This window comes from Musca autumnalis, unplaced genomic scaffold (genome assembly GCF_047663935.1).
Source record: "Musca autumnalis isolate F117 unplaced genomic scaffold, ASM4766393v1 scaffold_1, whole genome shotgun sequence".
Classification (NCBI taxonomy): domain Eukaryota; kingdom Metazoa; phylum Arthropoda; class Insecta; order Diptera; family Muscidae; genus Musca; species Musca autumnalis.
The window spans coordinates 332962664-332982893 of record NW_027411644.1 but is presented as its reverse complement, the minus strand read 5'-3'; the positions used below and the strand labels follow the sequence as shown (position 1 = coordinate 332982893).

The following is a 20230-nucleotide window of genomic DNA, read 5'->3' as shown; positions in this document are numbered from 1 at the left end:
ATTTATTCCCGAATTTTGGACGAAAATAGCTAATAGCAGTCCTTCTGTAACAATATTCGAGGTCTAATATGAAAAAAAAATGTTGTCAGCGTTTGGAAATGCAAAGAAACATAATCCGGATTTTGGTAAAGTAAACACATTTTTGGTTTTTACTTGGTGAAAATCGCAAGTTTCGTTTTATATTTGACATTAAATGTATTAAAGTTTTAGAATACGGTTTCGAAAATCATTTTATGTCAAGACATATCGGAAATTACGAGGAATAATAAATTTTTAAGGAAGAACATTTCCCCGAAAATAATGCATTTCTTCAAAAGCTTTCCCCACGTTCTTTCCAGGACAATTTACTTCATTCTTTTAACATTTTTGTACTGATTTTGGATCCTTCGGTAAAGAAATATAATTTTCAAGAAGTAAAAACCATTATTTTCGCAATTTTGGCAGCCATAACCTTTGTTCATAGTAAGCGTAGAATTTCACTCGCACGCAGACAGTATGAAAACTTGTACAGTTTAATTTTTCTTCATAATTTCTCACAGTTTTCGACACAAAATTATTTTCAAAACCTTATTCCAAAACTTCAATACATTTATTGTCATATATAAACCGAAACTTGCGATTTTCACCAAGTAAAAACCAAAAATGTGTTTACTTTACCAAAATCTGGATTACGTTTCTTTGCATTTCCAAACGCTGACAACATTTATTTTCATATTAGACCTCGAATATTGTTACAGAAGGACTGCTATTAGCTATTTTCGTCCAAAATTCGGGAATAAATTGCAATAGTTAATCATATCTAGCACATTTTTCTTAGGTATTTCAAATATTCGTCCGCCTTTTTATTCATGCGAAATTTTTAATAAAATTACCGTTATTTTTACATATTTCTATAGCAGAGGCATTCCGAAAGAAGAAAAGAACAAAAATTTGGGGTATTTTGCTTTGAAAATCCTTAAAAACACCAAATATATAGTGCTTATAGGTGTACGAATACGAACTTTGCCACCCACACAGGCGCCATCTATACCTAAATGACGGAATAAATTAAAAGTTTGTTTTGTTATTCTTAAATCTTTCTTCGTTATGGTAATTCCAATCAATTATTTCATATTTGCACATAAAATATGGAATTAATAACGATTTTATTCATTTTTTAGGGGTGTACGAATATGAACTTTGCACACTGTATATGCTCTGTTCCAGAACCTGCAAGAAGCTACTAATGTTTACTACGATAACATTTTTTCCTTTGTGTTATCGAATAAAAATAGTATAAATTAGTAGATTGTTGCAGTACTGGAACAGACCAATAGCGTAATGCATCCATAATGGGTACTTTACACGATATGTTTTTTACATATGAGTTGTCACTTTGCATATACATTTTGTACGGGAGAAGTGACAACTCATATGTAAAAAACATATCGTGTAAAGTACCCATAAGGAAAGGAGACCTCTCTGCGATCCGATGTAGACGAACAGAGGCTCCCTGGAGATTTGTATTGAACAACAAGTAAATTTTATTGATGTAAGCTTTTAAAACCCCACATTTCTCTCCTTCATCTTTTACAAGTTTTACTATTAAAAAGTACGGGAACAATGATATATGCTCTGTAAGCTTTTGAAACCCCACATTTGTAATATTCCTATAGCATATGGTTTGGAAGTAGGAGTTGCCATCATACGTACCTTGCAAAAATGCATCCCACAGTATAGCTTCGTTCCGGTGCACCAAAAAAGTTGCAAAATGTTTATTTCTCTTTGAACAAAAATGGCGCTGAGTAGCTTTCTCTTTAGAAACTTTTTACACAACAAATCTGGGCGAGCAAAAATGTGCAACATGTGCAACTTTGACATTTGTTCCAGATTCGTTGACGTTTTTGCCATTTTTCCGTTCCCGTACATTTTGGAAAAAAGTGTATGTTGGGTTTATTTTCAACAGTTTGCTCTTTTGACACTTTTATCATTATAAAAATAATGGAACGAAGCTTATATTACCTCCACAACGAACGGAATTAATCCAGTGCGTGTAATAGTACGGTTACACTAGAGTTTTTTTGCCGGGTTAACCCACTTCTAGAGGATTTTTTTGACGTTTGCGCTATGGAATTGACATTTGAAATCCAAACCAACTGGGTTAATCCGGTTAAGTGTAACCGGGGTATAATACCTTTAATAAATACTACGTTTCATGAGTATACCCTATTACATTTTGAAACCATTTACAAAAAATATAAAAATACAGCTGATTGTCACTTCTACCTTTTATAAATGTGCCTTGGTTTAGGCTAAAAGCTGTCAACACACAGTGTTGCCATCTTATTATATACTTTATAACATTTTTGATGTATATCTAAAATGCAAAATGTAACGGACAGCTTGTATAAACAGTTGCAAATTTTTCGACCTTTTTGAGTAGAGTTGATTTTTGTTGTACAAACACAGAATACAATACTGTATTTTTGGTGTATTTGTGTTGTGCCGGATTTAAAATAAACCCAGTCGTGAGAGGAATTAAACGCCGTTTGCATTAGATCTTTTCGCCGGTTTAACCTTCTTTATAAGGATTTAATTGAGGTATAAGCTATGTAATTGACATTTGAAACCCAGTGGTTTTATTAAATCTGGTGATATGCAAACGCGCTATTAATTTCGTATGGTAAATCTGAGCGGATTAAAAAATTATATCCTCATGAAGGAGGTTAGCCCGGCATAACTGTATATTTTAGTTACATGTAGTACGTTTACAAATAACCGGATTTAATAAACCCACTGAGCTTCAAATACGGTTAAAATTATAATATAAACATGATATTACATTCTATTTGTTTGTACGAGAATAAAAAAAATCAACAAGCTTTAGCAGATAATACAAAATCCTGAAGATTTCAAATTACTCACTTATGCTTTATTTTAACGGTGTTTGCAATCACTTGTCAGGCCTATTCCTTCTGCGCATGTTGTAATTTTAGGAGTTGTCAAATATGTACTAAATACAAATTGCATTTGGAAAATGTTATTCTTTCTCTTCGCTATTCACTATATTGTTATATTGTGCGTGCGTGTATGTTAGTTCTTTCCTCCGTGTGTTAAAATTGTTAAAAAAATAAATGTAATTTAACGGGACTCCTTATACATCCACTCGATTCAATGTGCAACGAAAATACATCATAAACCAATTTTTCGAACAACGAAATCAAAGTTGAGACGTGAAAATATCAATCGAAAAGAAAAAAATCGATGTGAAAAACACTACAATCTGTCCACCCACCAACCTACCTACATACAACATACCCACAACCTACAGCCTGTAGAAGGAATATTAACACGAAATAATAATCACACGATATGTAACACAAGTATTTGCGGTAGCATCCACTATAGCACATACTACAGTTGAAAAACATTCACCTGAAAAAATTAACAAATATTGCGCATTTTGCAGCTTATTTTAGTAGACATCTCTGGAATAGAGCAAATGGTCATTGTGTCAGAGCTTTGCCTCTGATTCCTGACAAAGCACGAACTTACTTATGTATATAATTATAGTTTTTGTTTTTCAAATAGAACCATTATTTATCGCAACTTCTGAATGGAGTGATTAATTATTGTTGTACTCCTACCCCAATAAACAAAATACCAGCAACCACTACACTGCCTAACCTACAAGAAGCACACCACCACCACCCACTTTGTCAACTTGTGCACCCTCTAAGAGCAAAGAAGAAGTTACAACCGCACGAACTAAAAAAATATGTCATATGTCAAATTGATGCACACTCTTTTGAAGATAACTGTGTCTAGGCCCATCTGTTTGGGTTAAACATTACACTTCTTTGTAGAATAGGAAATATTCGCTTTGGAAGTGTCATCATTATGGTTTCTCTTTGTTTTCAGAACAACTTTTGTTTTGTTGAATGAATGACGAGAAAGTGTTATGGTAATAGTGACAAAATAATATTTATGTTTTATTATATTATGCTTGTGTGATAATTAAACGAATTATATTATGTTTATGTGATAAACGAATTTGTTATTTTGTTCAAACGTAAAAGTCGATGTTTCATGGAAAATGAACCTATCTATTATTATGATTGAGTCAGTTCTGCTAAAATAGTATAAAGGCAAACTGGTTAAAAATTGGCTCAGCAATTGTTTATTCTTTTTCATACAAATTTATTCACAATAACGAAAAATTTGACAGATTGAAGGCAATCAGTTGGCAGTTTTATGACACCTTATTATTATTATATCATAATAACGACCATGTCATAATAAGGTGTTACATCAAAAACAACTGATCATCATTCTAATTGTCAAAATGTATTGTGAATAAAATCGCACACAAAGGTTAATTTGGCTGAGATATTATCATTCAATTTCATTTTTCTCGAAATGGCATTTTTGAGTTGGGTGCCAACCATAACTGTGATCGAAATACCTCCAAGCTGTGCGTATTTACTTTCACTAGAATATTGTGTCATTCCATGTAAACCTAATCAGCAGTGAATTCCCGTATCCTGCAAGAATGGACTTGCAATATACATATCATGGTGGAATAATAAGGTGTAAAGCCAAAAACAGCTGATCCTCATACCAGTTGTCAAAATGCGTTATTGAATAAGATCACATACAAAATGTAAACAAGCACAGTAATGCATTATTGTGACGTTTGACATGATTTGATGTAACACCTTCTTATTCCACCATGATACGACTTTGTGACCGTTAAATTAAATGTTATTAGTCATGCCCATGATGTTTCGTGGTCGTGACCAAGATCTATTTACCAGTTCACGTATGTAGCACAACATCAACTGTATTTTGACCGAAAATTCTTCAAGATGACAGATTGAAACCACTACACTATCGTTTTTCGGCACCTAATAATTTCATCATGGTCGTCTATAAGACAACAACATAAAGAGAATCCTTCAAGCTGTCAAATTCTTTGTTTACATTTCATTCAGGTCACGTAAGGAGAAAAATTACAACTCTGATTTGACCGAAAATTCTTCAATCTGTCAAAATGATTGTTTACGTTTTCATACAATTAATTCACAATAACAAAAAAATTGACAGATTGAAACCAATCAGCTGGTCGTTTTACGCCACCTTATTATTTCATCATGGTCGTGACTTTCTATTTTCTGTGATTTATAGTATGTTTACACTCTGGAGTAAATTATCTTGCAATGAGTTTGACGTACAATGACAAATAAGATCATTTATGATGACAATACACACTTTCTTAAGATTGAAAAACATGATGACTAGCAACATACTTTCAATTCACATATTTCTGCATTTTATCGTAAATCTGCACCTGAACATTAAATATTTCGCCATTAATTGCACCGCCATTTCAGTTTTTAATGTTGCCAGAACTTTGAAAAATAAGAAACGTGTTTTATAAACATTAGTGTTGCATTTTACCTTAAGCACAATATAATTTCAAATACAAGTTTGTATATACAAATACCTACATACGAATGCTCATGGTGCAATAAGAAGGTTCTATTAGTTTAAGGTATTTTTATAAGGTCAAGTAACGAGTACAACAACAATACTCTTTTAATTAAAATGCTTAAAGCTGTCAAATTTTTTGTTTACGTTTTCATATGATTAATTCACAATAACAGTGAATTTGACAGATTGGGTAAAATCATGGTGGAATAAAAAGGTGTAACGCCAAAAACAGCTGATCTTCATACCAGTTGTCAAAATGTGTTATTGTGAATAAAATCACACACAAAATGTAAACACCTTCTAATGCTTGGTTTACATTTACAAAATCCACTCGATTTTTCCAATCCAATGGATTTCAGATGAGATTTCATTTGACGTTTGAACTATGGAATTGACAGTTGAAATCAAGTGGATTTCGTAAATGTAAATTTAGCACGGTTACACTAGAGCTTTTTGCCGGGTTAACCCACTTTATGATTTTTTTTTTTTTGACATTTGCACTATGGAATTGACATTTTAAACCCAAACCCACTGGCATATATTGTATGAAAATGACAACTTATATCCACTGGATTTGCGCAATCCAGCATAGTATAAATGTACTGTAAATGAGTGATATATATGTGCCACTATCTATTCAATATGCCTTGGTATCACATACCATTCTATTATATTTCGTTTAATACATATTTACTTGCCTTTGTTATGTGGTTTCACTCACAATAAAGGCTAAAACTCAATGGATTTTTCCAAGATCTATTTACCAGTAGTGCGATTCTCTAAGTCATTTTTAAGTAACCGACAACAATTGGTAAAATTAAAATGCTAATCAGCCCAGTGAAAACCACTTTTATTGAATATAAAATGCTTATAATTTCGGAAATTAACGATATCATTCGGTAAATTAGTCACCAATAAAAAGTAGCCGATAGCAATAGTGCTACCAACTTTTATTTGAACACTTCATTCATAATTTTGCGTTTTAATATTCGGTAATTTAGCGACAAGTTTGTTTTTGTTCAAGTTGTCGAAACGTTTGTTTGAGTTTCCATTCAATTTATTAACAATAACAAAAAATTTGACATATTTTAACCAACCACCTGGCCGTACATTTATAATTACCTTATAGTACATTTATAATTCCGAAATTGAGTGGATTTCTACTGTCAATTGCTTTGCGTATACGTCAAATGAAATCTCATCTGAAATCAATTGGATTTCATTTGACGTTTAAGCAATGGAGTTGACAGTTGAATATACAGTGGATTATACCCCGTTTGCACTTAACCGGATTTAATAAACCAACTTGGTTTCAAATGTCAATTACATAGCGTTTCATAATGGACTTTTCTTTACCCCTAGAGCGATTTCAATGAAATAATTTCATGAAATTAGACGTTCTTAGATCGGGGAACTAGCAATTTCATAAAATTACTTTTGTATGGAACTCGATCTAAGAACGCCTAATTTAATGAAATTTTTTCATTGAAATCTCTTTAATGTGTACCGGGACTTTCTTGATTCGCTTCCTTTGTCCCGGTCCACACTAACGAGATTTCAATGAAATAATTTAATGAAATTATGCTTTAGTATTAAGGAAAATTATTACTTCAGTATGGAATCTTATCGTATGAAATTGCTGCAGTGGGCAAAAAATTATTAGCTGAGCGAAAAATTAGAGCTGAGCGAGTCTTGGCCTATACATATTTTTGCAGCTAGTATCAAGGTCTATACAAGGTCGGTTAGTTAGACGACTTTTAAAAACTTTTGGCAATAGCAGCAAACTTAATAACCAATAGTGGGTTCTCTAATTTTTTGAGTTACCGACAAACATCGGTAAAATTAAAATTCTTATGAATTCGGCAATTAAAAATGCGATTCTCTAGTTAAGTTGAGTTATTTACTTAGTACTCTAACTCAAAAAAATTAGTTAGAGAATCGCAATACTGGTGGGCTTATTGACCGACCTTGCATAGATCTTGGCTAGTATGATGATCAGTTATATAACGATGGAACAACTTGTTATTGCGCCATGCAAATACCTACAGATTTGCAAATAAAGCATGTTTATAGCGCGACAATGAATGAGTTCACACCCATATACATACATACACACAAACATTAAACATAAACACAAAATCGGAATATTATACCATTTTTACCATTTTAACATCTGATTTCTTGCAGAGCAGCTAGAAAACATTAATGAACGAAATGAAGGAAATAAATCATTAATATAAAATACTCGCGCAAAAAGTGCAAAAGACAAAATTAAAATCAATAAAAAAAGAAACGGACTGTCATCTCCTTAAAGGAAAATCATTCACGTGACCATTGTGATAGTGTTTAAGAAACAGCCTCAAAATTACGGAGCAAAAGAATCAGCAGGTCGTGACCCGCGCCGAAGCGAACAACGACTATAGAGTTGTTGTTTTTGGTGCGGGGGGAGTTGGAAAAAGTTCATTAGTTCTACGATTTATAAAAGGAACATTTCGCGAATCCTACATACCAACAATAGAGGATACATATCGTCAGGTGAGCATATAACAGAGAAATGTTCAACTATTTGTAACTCTATGAGCTGAAAGTTCGCCGCTCTAGAGCAAAAAACAATTAATTCCTCATATAAAAATAATAAAAACTAACGATCTTTGTACATAGATATATTAAAACATGTCTTTTCAAGAGGACGAGTTAATAATTTTTCGCTCCAGAACGACGAAATACTTGTAAAAAGGGTTCGAAAAATTCCCAATGTTATTTCGACTCCCAGCAGCAAAATTTTATGTTGTTTCTTTTCATCCAATACTTTACTATACTTATAGTCTGCGTTCTACTATAGTCTGCGGGTCTACTCATGAAATATGAAACTTCGAAATTTGCTACCATAAAATACTTATTTTCATCGTAAACGTGTAATAAAAAGGACCAACGACAATTCTGTATGTTTTATATTAACATTTTGATTCAAATTTGTTCTATTTTAGAAGATTTTCAAAATGTATTTATGTTCTTCCTGAGAAAATTTTTAGAACGACCTCATTATTCAATATTTTCTTTGACATTCAATTTTCAATAACAACAATGTTGTTTTTGTAAGTCCCAATTTACATTAGGCGAGTTTACTTGCGGCAATTGTCAGTTTGTAGGTGAGAGAGGGTGCTGAGAGGTAAAGGGTTACCATATGCCTCACCTCTCTCTCCTACAAAATGACAATTGCCGCAAGTAAACTCGCCCAATGTAAATTGGGACTAAATTGGTTAGTTGTTGTAACTCATGCATATACCTTACATAAATATGCCTTGCCACTACCTTGGTAATTGTGTCATAATTTTGTAACAATTTTTATTAAGTCTGTCTGTTTACTTTCCCAGCAAGAACTTTCTCAGAGAGTAAGGGGTTTTTATTCTCTTTTGCTAGAAAATTGTAAAAAGTAAACAGACACATTCCCAGCAAAAACCAGCAAGCAATCAGCTGGCTTGCCAAAACAGAACAATTTGTCCGCCAATAAAGGAAGCAAAAACGTTGTATTTTATTTAAAAAAAAATAAAATAAAACAAAAAATTATTTTTTCACTTTACAAATTTGTTCTCCATAAAACAATACAATTTTTAATTTTCACAAACTTAAATCAACAAAAAACTAAAAACAGATGATTGACTGTTTTCAGGAAGAAGAAGAATTGCTAGTGCTTGCTAGAAGAAATTTGTCCAGCAAGAATTTGCAAACTCTCAGTGAAAGAACTGTCAAAATGTATCTCTCGAATCGCTGTCTTTTGCTGTTTTTTTTTGTGTTAACAGACGACTTCAAGAAACAATTGGTACAAGTTGTTAAAAAGTTTATAGTAACCAGACAGACCTATTCTTTTCACAAGAATTGTTAAATTTTGTAAATCGATTTACTCACCTTACTAGGCGTTTACACAAGACAGACTGTCTGCAAATACAACTCTGATTTACTAACACATACATACATTTGTCGGCTGTCTCCCAGCTGTCCATCACTTTTTCACAGACAGTCGGGATAACAAATTTTTGACATTTTTGTAAAAATTAGTAAGATAATAATTGAAATGTGTTAAAAACAAAAGAACATGAACAAAAACAAAATATGTGAACGGAAAACAAAAAGAAATCGACGATTTTCATTCATAATTTTTGACGCCTACGTCAAACTGGCAAGTTTTGGGTTTTGACAATCAATACATGTACTCAACTGTCCTGTCATGTGTAAACGCAGGGTTAGCGCAAATGACTTTTAAATGAGGAATTCTTAAATATATATGGCCTGTTCCCGTACTTTATAAAGTGGTAAAAGTCGTAAACGATTTTCATATAAATTTTGTGTACGGGAACGCAAAATGTGTAAAAAAAATGTGTGTGTCATCTGAGAGCTAATCTTTGTATGCTTAAATTATTACGGATATCGATGTATAAAGGTAAACAAAGAAAAAACGTCAATGAGAAGTTTTTCTTTGGCAACCTCACACAACCCCGACGAAAAACAAACAAACAAACAAACCAAACCTCAACGACACATAACAGTGTGTCAACAGCAAACACGTTCGTCGGGGTTGTGTGAGGTTGCTACAATATACATATATGTATACTATATATACGCAAAGTTATGGCGGTTTCAATTCTGATTATTACAAAAAAGCTATTCATTATATCGAGAAACATTGTTAATTTATGGCTTCCTATATACCATATGTTTACTGAGGTCCCATAACTTAAGTCAAAAAGTTGTAAATTTTCGCGGAAATTAGGAAAGAGTTCAAAACAATTGGCAGTTTGCAACTTGTTTTAAAAATATTAAGCTGTTTTGGCATCTGAAAATATATAAGAAATGCTTAAGTAATTTAAACATCGCGAAGATTCAAATGAAACCAAAACTATTCAAATCCGTTCAGTGGTCTGCATATTACATATTACAAAAACTAAAAAAAATTGAGGACATTTATAAAATTTTGATTAGAGAAAATATTTATTAAAATTTTGTTTTTTCAAAATAGTCTGGCTTAATCCCATTGTTGTTGTTTTAATATTTTAAAACAACTATTTTATTAGTGGAAAAGATTTGGCATTGTTCGCCAAGGGGTAAGGCAGGGAATACTATAGTTTCGATCCACGCCACTGGATCTCATCAGTTCCCTTGTTTCTTGTTTGTGGATATTCTCCACCGAAGTTATTTTTCACTTCAGAAAGTCGCCGAAACTTTAAAAACAAATATACAATTGGATCTGAAATTATTGGAATTGATAACCGATTACCAAATTTTAAATATAAAGTGCAAACGTGTTTAAGGGGTTTAAGAAAGAAGATCAATAAAATGCACCCTTATGTGAAGGAGGATCAACTTATAACCCCATTTGTAATTTAAAATTACACGTCTGAATAACACCAAGGGCCTTTCATTACAAAACTGTCAACTAAGCACTAGATGAACACGTAGCACATGGGTGTGTTTAAAGGAACCCCTTTCTGACCATAAGGGATTTTGAGGTTTGCTGAAATTGGTTAAAATATATTAAAGCAGACATATAATACGAGTATCTATATATCTATATATAAAAGAGCTTGGTGATGAGTGAGTGAGTGAGTGACATGTATATCATCGCCCAGACGAAACCGCTGAAGCTAGAAAGCTGAAATTTTGACTGTGGGTTGCTGTCGGTGTGTAGGGGTGAGATAAGGCTGGGTTTTTGGAAATTCGACCTAGGAGGGTACGAAAAGTACTAAAAGGTACTAAATATGGCACCCTTTGGAATGAGGGTAACTGATGGAGAGTTAGAAAGATGTACCAAAGGGTTTTTGGAAATTCGACCTCTAAGTGTACGAAAAGTACTAAATTTAGTACCAATTGTATATTTTGAAGGGATTTAGCTAGAAACTTCGAATTTAGTATGGAAAGGAAGGTTGAGAAGTGGTGTTTATAAAAATAAACGGTTTGTGAAATTCGTACTCATGTGTACGAAAAGTACTAAATGATACTAAATTTAGTACAACTTGGATTTGGGTGAACAGATAGAGCTATAAACCTGAAATTTAGAATTAAGATTACTGACGGAGTATAGGATTGAGATATGGGGAAGTTTTCGAAATTCGTACTTATGTGTACGACAAGTTCTAAATGGTACTAAATTTTGTACAACTTGGATTTGGATGAACGGATAGAGCTGTAATCCTGATATTTGAAATTAAGATTACTGTTGGAGTGTAGGTTTGAGGTGGTTTTGGAGATTCGTACTTATGTGTGCGAAAAGTACCAAATAGTACTAAATATGGTATAATTTCGATTTGGGTGAACGGAGACAGCTGGAATCCTGAAATTTGGAACTTAGATTACTGTTGGAGTGTAGGACTGAGAGAGTTTTGGAAGTTCGTACTAATGGGTACGAAAAGTACTAAATGATATTAAATTTGGTACATTTTAGATTTGGGTGAACGGATAGAGATGGAATCCGGAAATTCGGAATTACTCTTGTGGATAGTTATTGAAATTCGTGCTTTCATACGAAATGTATTAATGGTATTATGGATAGAGATGGAACTCGGAAATTTGGTATTATAGCCGCTGTTGGTGTTTGGGTTGAGATATGAATGTGGTTGTGGGGGAATACGTACAATAAGTGTACGGAATTTACTAAATGGCACAGAATTTGGTTGAAATTGTTAATGTGTAGAGGGGTACAGCTGAAATTGTGAAATTGGTATTAGTATAGCAGTAGGCGTTTAGAGTGGAGATAGAGATAAAGTTTTGGAAATTCAAACTTATGTATATGAAAAAAACTAATCGCGGTTGGGATATATTTTTGGATATAAAGAAGTGATTTTTGAAACTAATACATATTATAAGTACTAAATATGGTACCAATTTGGTGTTGCATGAAGAGATATAGGTGGAATTTCGAATTGTTGTATGAGGGTTTGTGTTGGTGTTTAGATAAGGATTTTTTGAAATGCATACAAATTATGAAATTAGGCTCTTTTATTAAGAAATACCAAATGAACTAAATGGTATTAAATTTGACGTTGGTTGTAGCAAACTGGAAAATGGAATTATATTAATACTGTGTGTGAAAAGTAGAAAGTTGCAATAAATTTGGTATTGGGCTAAGGAATAGAAGTGTAATTCCGATTTATTATTTATTTGTCAGGTTCATTGTTAGAGGTGGTCGTACTGTTAAGATTTTGATCAGAATGTTTATTAAAACCCGCCTTTAAATGTATGAAAGGTTTCTACATGTAATACCATTGGCATTGGGTGAACAAGTAGAGCTAAAACTGAAAAAATGTACTGAATAGAGTACTATTGTTTACATGTTAACAGAAATTAGGTTTCTAAATAATGTACTAAAATCAAAAAGTCAAAGTATCGTTTCAACAAAATTTGTTCTTATTGTTGTTGTCTATTCTGAACGTAACCCAGCAAAATGTTCGATGCCAAAGATGACATTCAATCATGGGTGCAAGTGATCTAGCATGTCATCTTTTTAGCATCTTCATCGATGAATTTAATATGAGCGTGGACCCCAAAAGATGACGTTCTTTTATGGATCCTAAGCATGTCATTTTAACCAATGCGTTGACATGTCATTTCCACCAATGCTTTGCCATGTCATTTCCACCAATGCTTTGACACGTCATTTTCACCCATGCTTTGACATGTCATTTTAACCAATGCTTTGGCATGTCATTTTCACCAACCCCTTGGCATGAAATTTTCTTGTCTTGTTTGGAAAATGGAAATGCTGTATTGAAATATGGTTTTCATGAAAAACAAAACTCTTTATTAATTCAAACGAATTCATGAAATAGCTACAATTAATTTATCAGTTTAGTTTTTCAAAAGTTTACATCCAAAATTGCAATGTAATCACCACCGCTGCAACGCAAAAGATTACTTCCTCCGTTCTCCGCAACTGATATTCTTTCATCTTACAAAAGGTTTTTTCAATTATCTTCCCATCACCAGTTCAGATTTCAACATTGACTCCAAATGCACTCCTTTAAGTATTTTTATTTCGTAAATTACTTTTATTTTATAATTTTGTTATTTTATAACAACATTTTGGTAATTTATACTCTTTTGTTTAGTGACGGAAATATGTAGGGATCTACAACCCGGCTTGCTTTAGGGATCTCTAAGAACAAAATGTAACGAACCGGGAGGAGAGACTTTTTATGGAAAATACCATTTATGCTTAATTAAAGCTCTGTTCCAGAACTAAAAAGTTTTTACAATTTTTACCACTTTTACACATTTTGCGTTCCCGTACACAAAATTTATATGAAAATCGTTTACGACTTTTACAACTTTTACGACTTTTACCACTTTATAAAGTACGGGAACAGGCCATAATTTATTTTTAATTGTTTCTTTCCAAAAGTAGTTTCTTCTTTATTTTCAGATTCTTGTTTCTTTTTGTTTCGGACTTTTTTTCCAAATTCCAAGAAGCGAGATTTGATTGATTTCATTCTATGTCAGATTTAGAACAGACAAGGGAACTTTTAAAATAGCAATGTGTGCAGCCCGATTCTATTTTTAGCTCGATGGTTGGGACTTCATATAATACCAATTGTTTAGAAGTTTTAGTTGTTTGATATGCAGGCAATGTGAGACATCACGACGACAGTTCTAACAACTTTGATCTGTTCCAGAAACTGCAAGAATCTACTTATTTTTACTACGATAACAATTTTTCCTTTATGTTATCGGAAAAAATAGTAAAAATTAGTAGATTTTTGCAGTACTGGAACATACCAAAATGAAAATAAACAGGTGTGTAAATAAAAACACAAACATCATCTCTATTGGATCGATGAAATGGGTACAAATGCTGATGAAAAGATCGGATCTTTCACGACTTCCTTGGCATTGGTTCAAATCCTAATGAAAAGATCGGATCTTTCACGACTTCCTTTGAACCAATGCAAAAGATGACATGAAATCACGTCATCGCAAAGAACCCCTTCCGTCAAATTTTGCTGGGTAATATTATGGTAGATCTATGCGGCTAATGTTTTACAAGAAGGTTTTGACACTCTGAATATAAACAAAGACATAAATACAACAAGATAAGACATTTTTTTGCTATCATTCTTCAGTGAATGGCTTTTGAATTTAACATAATGTTACATCACGATATGGTGATATAACATTTTTTTCTTTTATACATTTTTACATATTTAACCGAATTTACCGATCCAATTGACATAGAATTATTCTTGAATAGATCCTTGAATTCATAAATTTCGTTTCTGATACGATTACATGAAATGTTCCTCCTTGGTTGCGATTTTGAATTAACTGCAACCTGTTAAGGGTAATGTTTCTATACAAAGTTTCGTAAACATTTTTTTGTTGCATGCATTTTGTCTAGTCTTAGTTGTATTTATGTCTTTGATATAAAAAGGCCTAAAATAAAATGTATCAAAAATTAACTGTTATATAGGGTAACATCTTTTGAATAAAGGTTTTCTACATTTTGATAACATAAATACTAAAATTCGGTTGGAAAATGGGGATAAAAAATTTGGATAAAATATTCAAACCGTTCTAATAGAACATTGAGTGGAATTTAAAATGTAGGCCGCTGTTAAATAGAGTTGTAAGGTCTTTTTTGAAATTCGAACAAAACAGTACTTAAATAAACAGCCCTATTCTGAACATTCCCATGGGAACTGTTTCCCATGGGAGCGAAATTTCCCATTCCCACGTTTTCCATATTCTCAACGACGTGGGAACAGCAAATGATGGGAGCTGGAATTTCGAAATTCGAAATCAGTTACACCAAATTATTATAGCATACTTTGGGGGGATGTAATTTTGTTTTGTAATACAAAATGCCTATTTGCATTGAATTCGCGGTTTATGAATTAGATTAGCAAAGCACAACTCACTTAATTCAACAACCGTGTGCATTGATTTATGGATTTTTTAAGTGAATGGAGTCAACGATGTGTGGTGTTGTTCTAATAAGCACATTTTCTTCAGAATTTGCGAATTGGTGTAAGCATTTTTTAATTAGTAGGCAAACATAAGTTTTGTGTATAAAGTAATAGGAACTTTGTAAGTTTGCAACGAATTTAAAAATTGTATGTTGATTCGGAATAATTTTAGTTAGGAGTTTAACGCGTACATATATCGCTAGTTTTACTTATTCCTAATGATCGCTAGAAGTCGTATTTTGCATATTTAAAAAAAATGAAAAAGATAAATTCGGATATTTTTCTCGATTATTACATATTTTAGAAAACGTATCTCAAAAAAAATAAATAAAATACGTTTTTGAATGAATCTAAAACTAAAACACATGCCCTTGCAAAATTTCAAGCTTCTACGTTCAAAAATAACGATCCTATTCAAGAAAAGGCATTTCGGAAAATGGAATAGCATTGCAATAATTTAGCATATACCCAGCAAAATTAAATGGAAGTGATTCCATGTGAAATCATGATTTCACTGGTTGTTTTGCATGAGTGCGAAAGGAGTCGTGAAAGATCCGATCTTTTTCATCGAATTTTCATGAGTGCAATTGAAGTCGTGAATGATCCGATCTTTTTCATCGAATTTTCATGAGTGCAATTGAAGTCGTGAAAGATCCGATCTTTTTCATAGAATTTTCATGAGTGAATTTGAAGTGGTAAAAGATCCGATCTTTGTCATAATATTGTCATGAGTTTAAATAAATTGATATTTACCAGCACAATAAATTATCAAATACCCGAATAATTGTGTACTTGCTGAAGTAATTGTTAAAATGAAAATAAAAGTCAGATGAAAGTGATCGATAGTGCCAAAAATTTATATATTTTAATTAAAAATACAATGTAAATTGTTATAAAACAAAAGAAAAATATATTTTGTGTTTGGAAACCTGCTTCTTTTTGTGGATATTAAAATGAAGTATGGAAAAGACCCGGTCTATAAACCACGAGCTCCACCAGCCGACAAACACCGATATAGTAAAACGTATCGAGCTGCAATTATTGGGTTGGTTGGGACATGTTAACAGGATGGATAAAGATGCCACCGGCATATGAATACGAGCTATTTGACCTTATGCGACACGAGGGAAGAAAAAAATCCAATGTAAAGGCCAAATTGAATGTGATATCACAAAACATGGCATCCAAAATTAGAGAAGAAAAGTAGAAGATCGGTAAAATAAGTATAAAAGAGACCATAACATGGTAACTATTACAGGCTAAGTTTTTTCTTTTGAAATAACATAACAGAATTCAAATTTATACTAGATTTCCCAAATGATGAGCTTGGTTCAGAGATTGATCGAATATTGGGAAAAACGAACCCCAATTTGAAAGAAATATCTTGCAGTCATGGAAGAGATAAATATGATATTGCAGATTAATATAATATATAGTTTTGAAAATTTTATACAAAATAAAGAAAAATAACATCTGTTCATTGTATTCGTATTAATTCAACAAATTACATAATTGTATTGCAAATTTTATTTTTGGCGAAAACCCGGATCCAAAGCATTGGTGCAAGAAGCCATGACAATGAACTGGTGCAAGAAGCCATGACAATGAACTGGTGCAAGATGCTATGACAATGAACTGGTGCAAAATGCCATGACAATGAACTGGTGCAAGATGCTATGACAATGAACTGGTGCAAAATGCCATGGCAATGAACTGGTGCAAGATGCTATGTTGATGAACTGGTGCAAGATGCTATGACAATGAACTGGTGCAAATGCTATGACAATGAATTGGTGAAAGTGTGTGTCACTCCCTTGTAAATTTCATTGGTGATTCACCTAAATTTTCACCTATGACATATCACTTGCACCAATGATTCAACTCATGATTTGTCATCGAACATTTTGCTGGGTATGTATGTACGCTTGTGTGATAGTTGTCGTGTCGTTGAGGAGACTAACACGTTTTCAATAGAACGTTAGTCGACTGATTTAAAAAACCGGAAGATTATATTGCGAAATTGAATAAAAGTTGTAAAGATTGTATGTATTATGGTTATTTTCCAATATATTTTAATAATTATTGCCAAAAATTCTTTTGAAATTGATTTGTTTTTACTTGCTGTGCTGCGTTAACAGAATCAACCATGACTCTTTTTCTCGTATTTCAATACATATGGTCTGTTCCAGAACTGCACAAATCTACTAATTTTTTTTTTTTTGTTTTTTTATCCGTGTAAAACATGTTAGATTCTTGCAGGTTTTTGTATCATATAAGAATATGCAAAATCCGAAGTCTACTAATGACATATTTTACAGTACATTTTGTATGCTTTTATTAAGCAAACACATGGCGATTATAAATATTTGCAATAATTTTGTCGTGTAGATGTCTTAAAATATGAAATTTCATAAAAATATGAAATTTCATGAACAATTTTTTCAAACTCCCACACTGTTTGCTGGGGAGATTTTTCCCACAAAAAGACACAAAATTCTCCCACAATTCATGATAGAGAATGTATACTTTTTTCCCATGGGAACAAATTCCCAATTCGAACTTCATTCAGAATGAGGGGAGATGGGAAATGGGAAAAAAACTCCCACAAAATTTTATTCAGAATACGAAAATGTGGGAATGGGAAAAAATTCCCAACTCCCATGCGTTCAGAATAGGGCTGAAAATTAAATGTCAGCAAAGACGTATAGCAATAAAGACCCGAACAAATGCATTTTCCAAAAACATATGCTAATAGTTCCACATTTTGGTTACAGATGGCTACACAACTCACTGGAATTGATAACAGCAATGCCAATCGTTTTTGATTCTTATTTCTCGCGGCAGAAAACATAAACGTCGTGTTTTGTGGCTGAAATTTATTTCTTCACTATTTTTTATTTTTTATTTAATAAAAAAGCAAAAGTCAACGCCGTAAAATTTGAGTTTTAATGTTTTTCTTGTTAATATTCCAATGAATAACAGTTTTCGTTTAACAGAATGTTGCTATGATGTCGTAGCAACAGAGGTTAACTCCCTCTACAGTTAATTTTTCACAATTGACTTTTCCTATCTTATAATATTGACATCTTTGATGTCACAAAGACATAAATACAACAAGATAAGACATTTCTTTTGCTATCATTCTTCAGTGAATGGCTTTTGAATTTAACATAATGTTATATCACGATATGGTGATATAACATTTTTTTCTTTTATACATTTTTACGTATTTATCCGAATTTACCGATCCAATTGACATGGAATTATTCTTGAATAGATCCTTGAATTCATAAGTTTCGTTTCTGATACCATTACATGAAATTTTCCTCCTTGGTTGCGATTTTGAATTAACTGCAACCTGTTAAGGGTAATGTTTCTATACATAGTTTCGTAAACATTTTTTTGTTGCATGCATTTTGTCAGGTCTTTATTACTTTATGTCTTTGGATGTCAGTTCAAAAAGGTATTAGTAGATCAAAATTGTCAGTGTTCACCATTGGTCTGTTCCAGAACTGCAATAATCTACTAATTTTTACTATTTTTTTCGATAACATAAAGGGAAAATTGTTATCGTAGTAAAAATTTGTAGATTCCTGCAGGTTCTGGAACAGAGCACATATTAACCCCCAGTTTTTGTAAAAATTTTTATTCTTCTCACACGAATTGTCAAATTTTGTAGATCAATTTACTCGCTTTAGCGCAAATGTAGAGCGCTGATTTCTAAATGAGGAATCCTTAACGATATTTGGAACGGGTCACAGAGGGGAAACATAGGCCTAAAGTTGCTCAAAACTCAAAATATGAAAATCGTTTTTTTATGAAAAAAATGTTGATAAACAGCAACCAGACTCTTTTCTACATTTGCTATAACCATCCTCGACTTTGTAAGATTAACCAATCCAATGCAGCAGTCGATTGAACTCAGCCATACTGAAAACAAAAAGTAAATATTCGAAAACTAAGAAATTAGGTGAGCATTAAAATGACATTATTTCCGCGAAAATTTATATTTTTCAAGATTTATTGTTTTTGTACAGTCTCAGAACAAGATTAGCATTTAAAATTTTCAGATTTATTTTACATCTTGGCTCTTTAATAATGGTGATACATATCCTCTTTATAACAATTTTTTATGATAATTTTTAAGATTACTACAATTTCAATAGTGAAAAAGTCTATTTCCCCGTCGTTTCCCGACCATAGTTTCTTCTAATGTTTTATGCGGTTGAGTCTCAAATATCAGATTCAATCATAAAAAATTGCGCATATTTGCGCCATTCCGAAAAAATCTAATTTTTCTCAACTAAAATATGAAATATTTTTATATGGAATTGCAAGGTTTACTCACACTAAATTTTGCTCCGCCTTATAACCGGGACTCTTATTTATCAGACTAAACCAACACCTATCAAATATGTTTGCATTATTCAGAAACATTAACGCTTTTCTCATGTGAATTGAGAAAAATTTAATTTAAGTAAGTTTCAAAAAATAAAATTTGGAATTAAATATATGTATATGGGACTATAAATACATCTGTACCGATTTGTTTGAAAATTGGCTCAATGTTTTTTGTTGGCTAGTTCAGGTTGCATGTGTCAAATTTCAGTGATTTTGGTGCATTTTTATCTCATATGAGATGCGAATATATATGGAAGCTGCATCCAAATCTGGACCGATTTCTATAGGATTAATCCTTGTACAGAAGATATGCTTGGTGCAAAATTTTATATCAATCCGACTATAAATGAGCTTTCTAGGGCTTTTGATCAAATTTTAACACAAATTTCCCCTCTGTGCGGGTA

General features: G+C 32.4%; 2 protein-coding genes across 6 annotated transcripts in view; both read left to right on the top strand.

Annotated features, from left to right (window-relative positions):
- LOC141390238 (uncharacterized) overlaps positions 1 to 20230 on the top strand; it is a 95955-nt gene that overhangs the window by 19695 nt on the left and 56030 nt on the right. The gene's annotated exons all lie outside the window — the stretch shown is intronic.
- LOC141390236 (GTP-binding protein Di-Ras2) overlaps positions 3006 to 20230 on the top strand; it is a 49817-nt gene continuing 32592 nt past the window's right edge. The window contains exons 1-3 of one of the 5 annotated variants that reach the window (XM_073963036.1): positions 3043 to 3371; positions 3571 to 3943; positions 7660 to 8007. The gene's annotated coding sequence lies outside the window, so the exon portion shown is untranslated. Of the gene's footprint in view, positions 3372 to 3570; positions 3944 to 7659; positions 8008 to 20230 lie in introns of all 5 variants that reach the window. The other 4 variants (XM_073963040.1, XM_073963035.1, XM_073963039.1 and 1 more) reach the window with 4 other exon arrangements.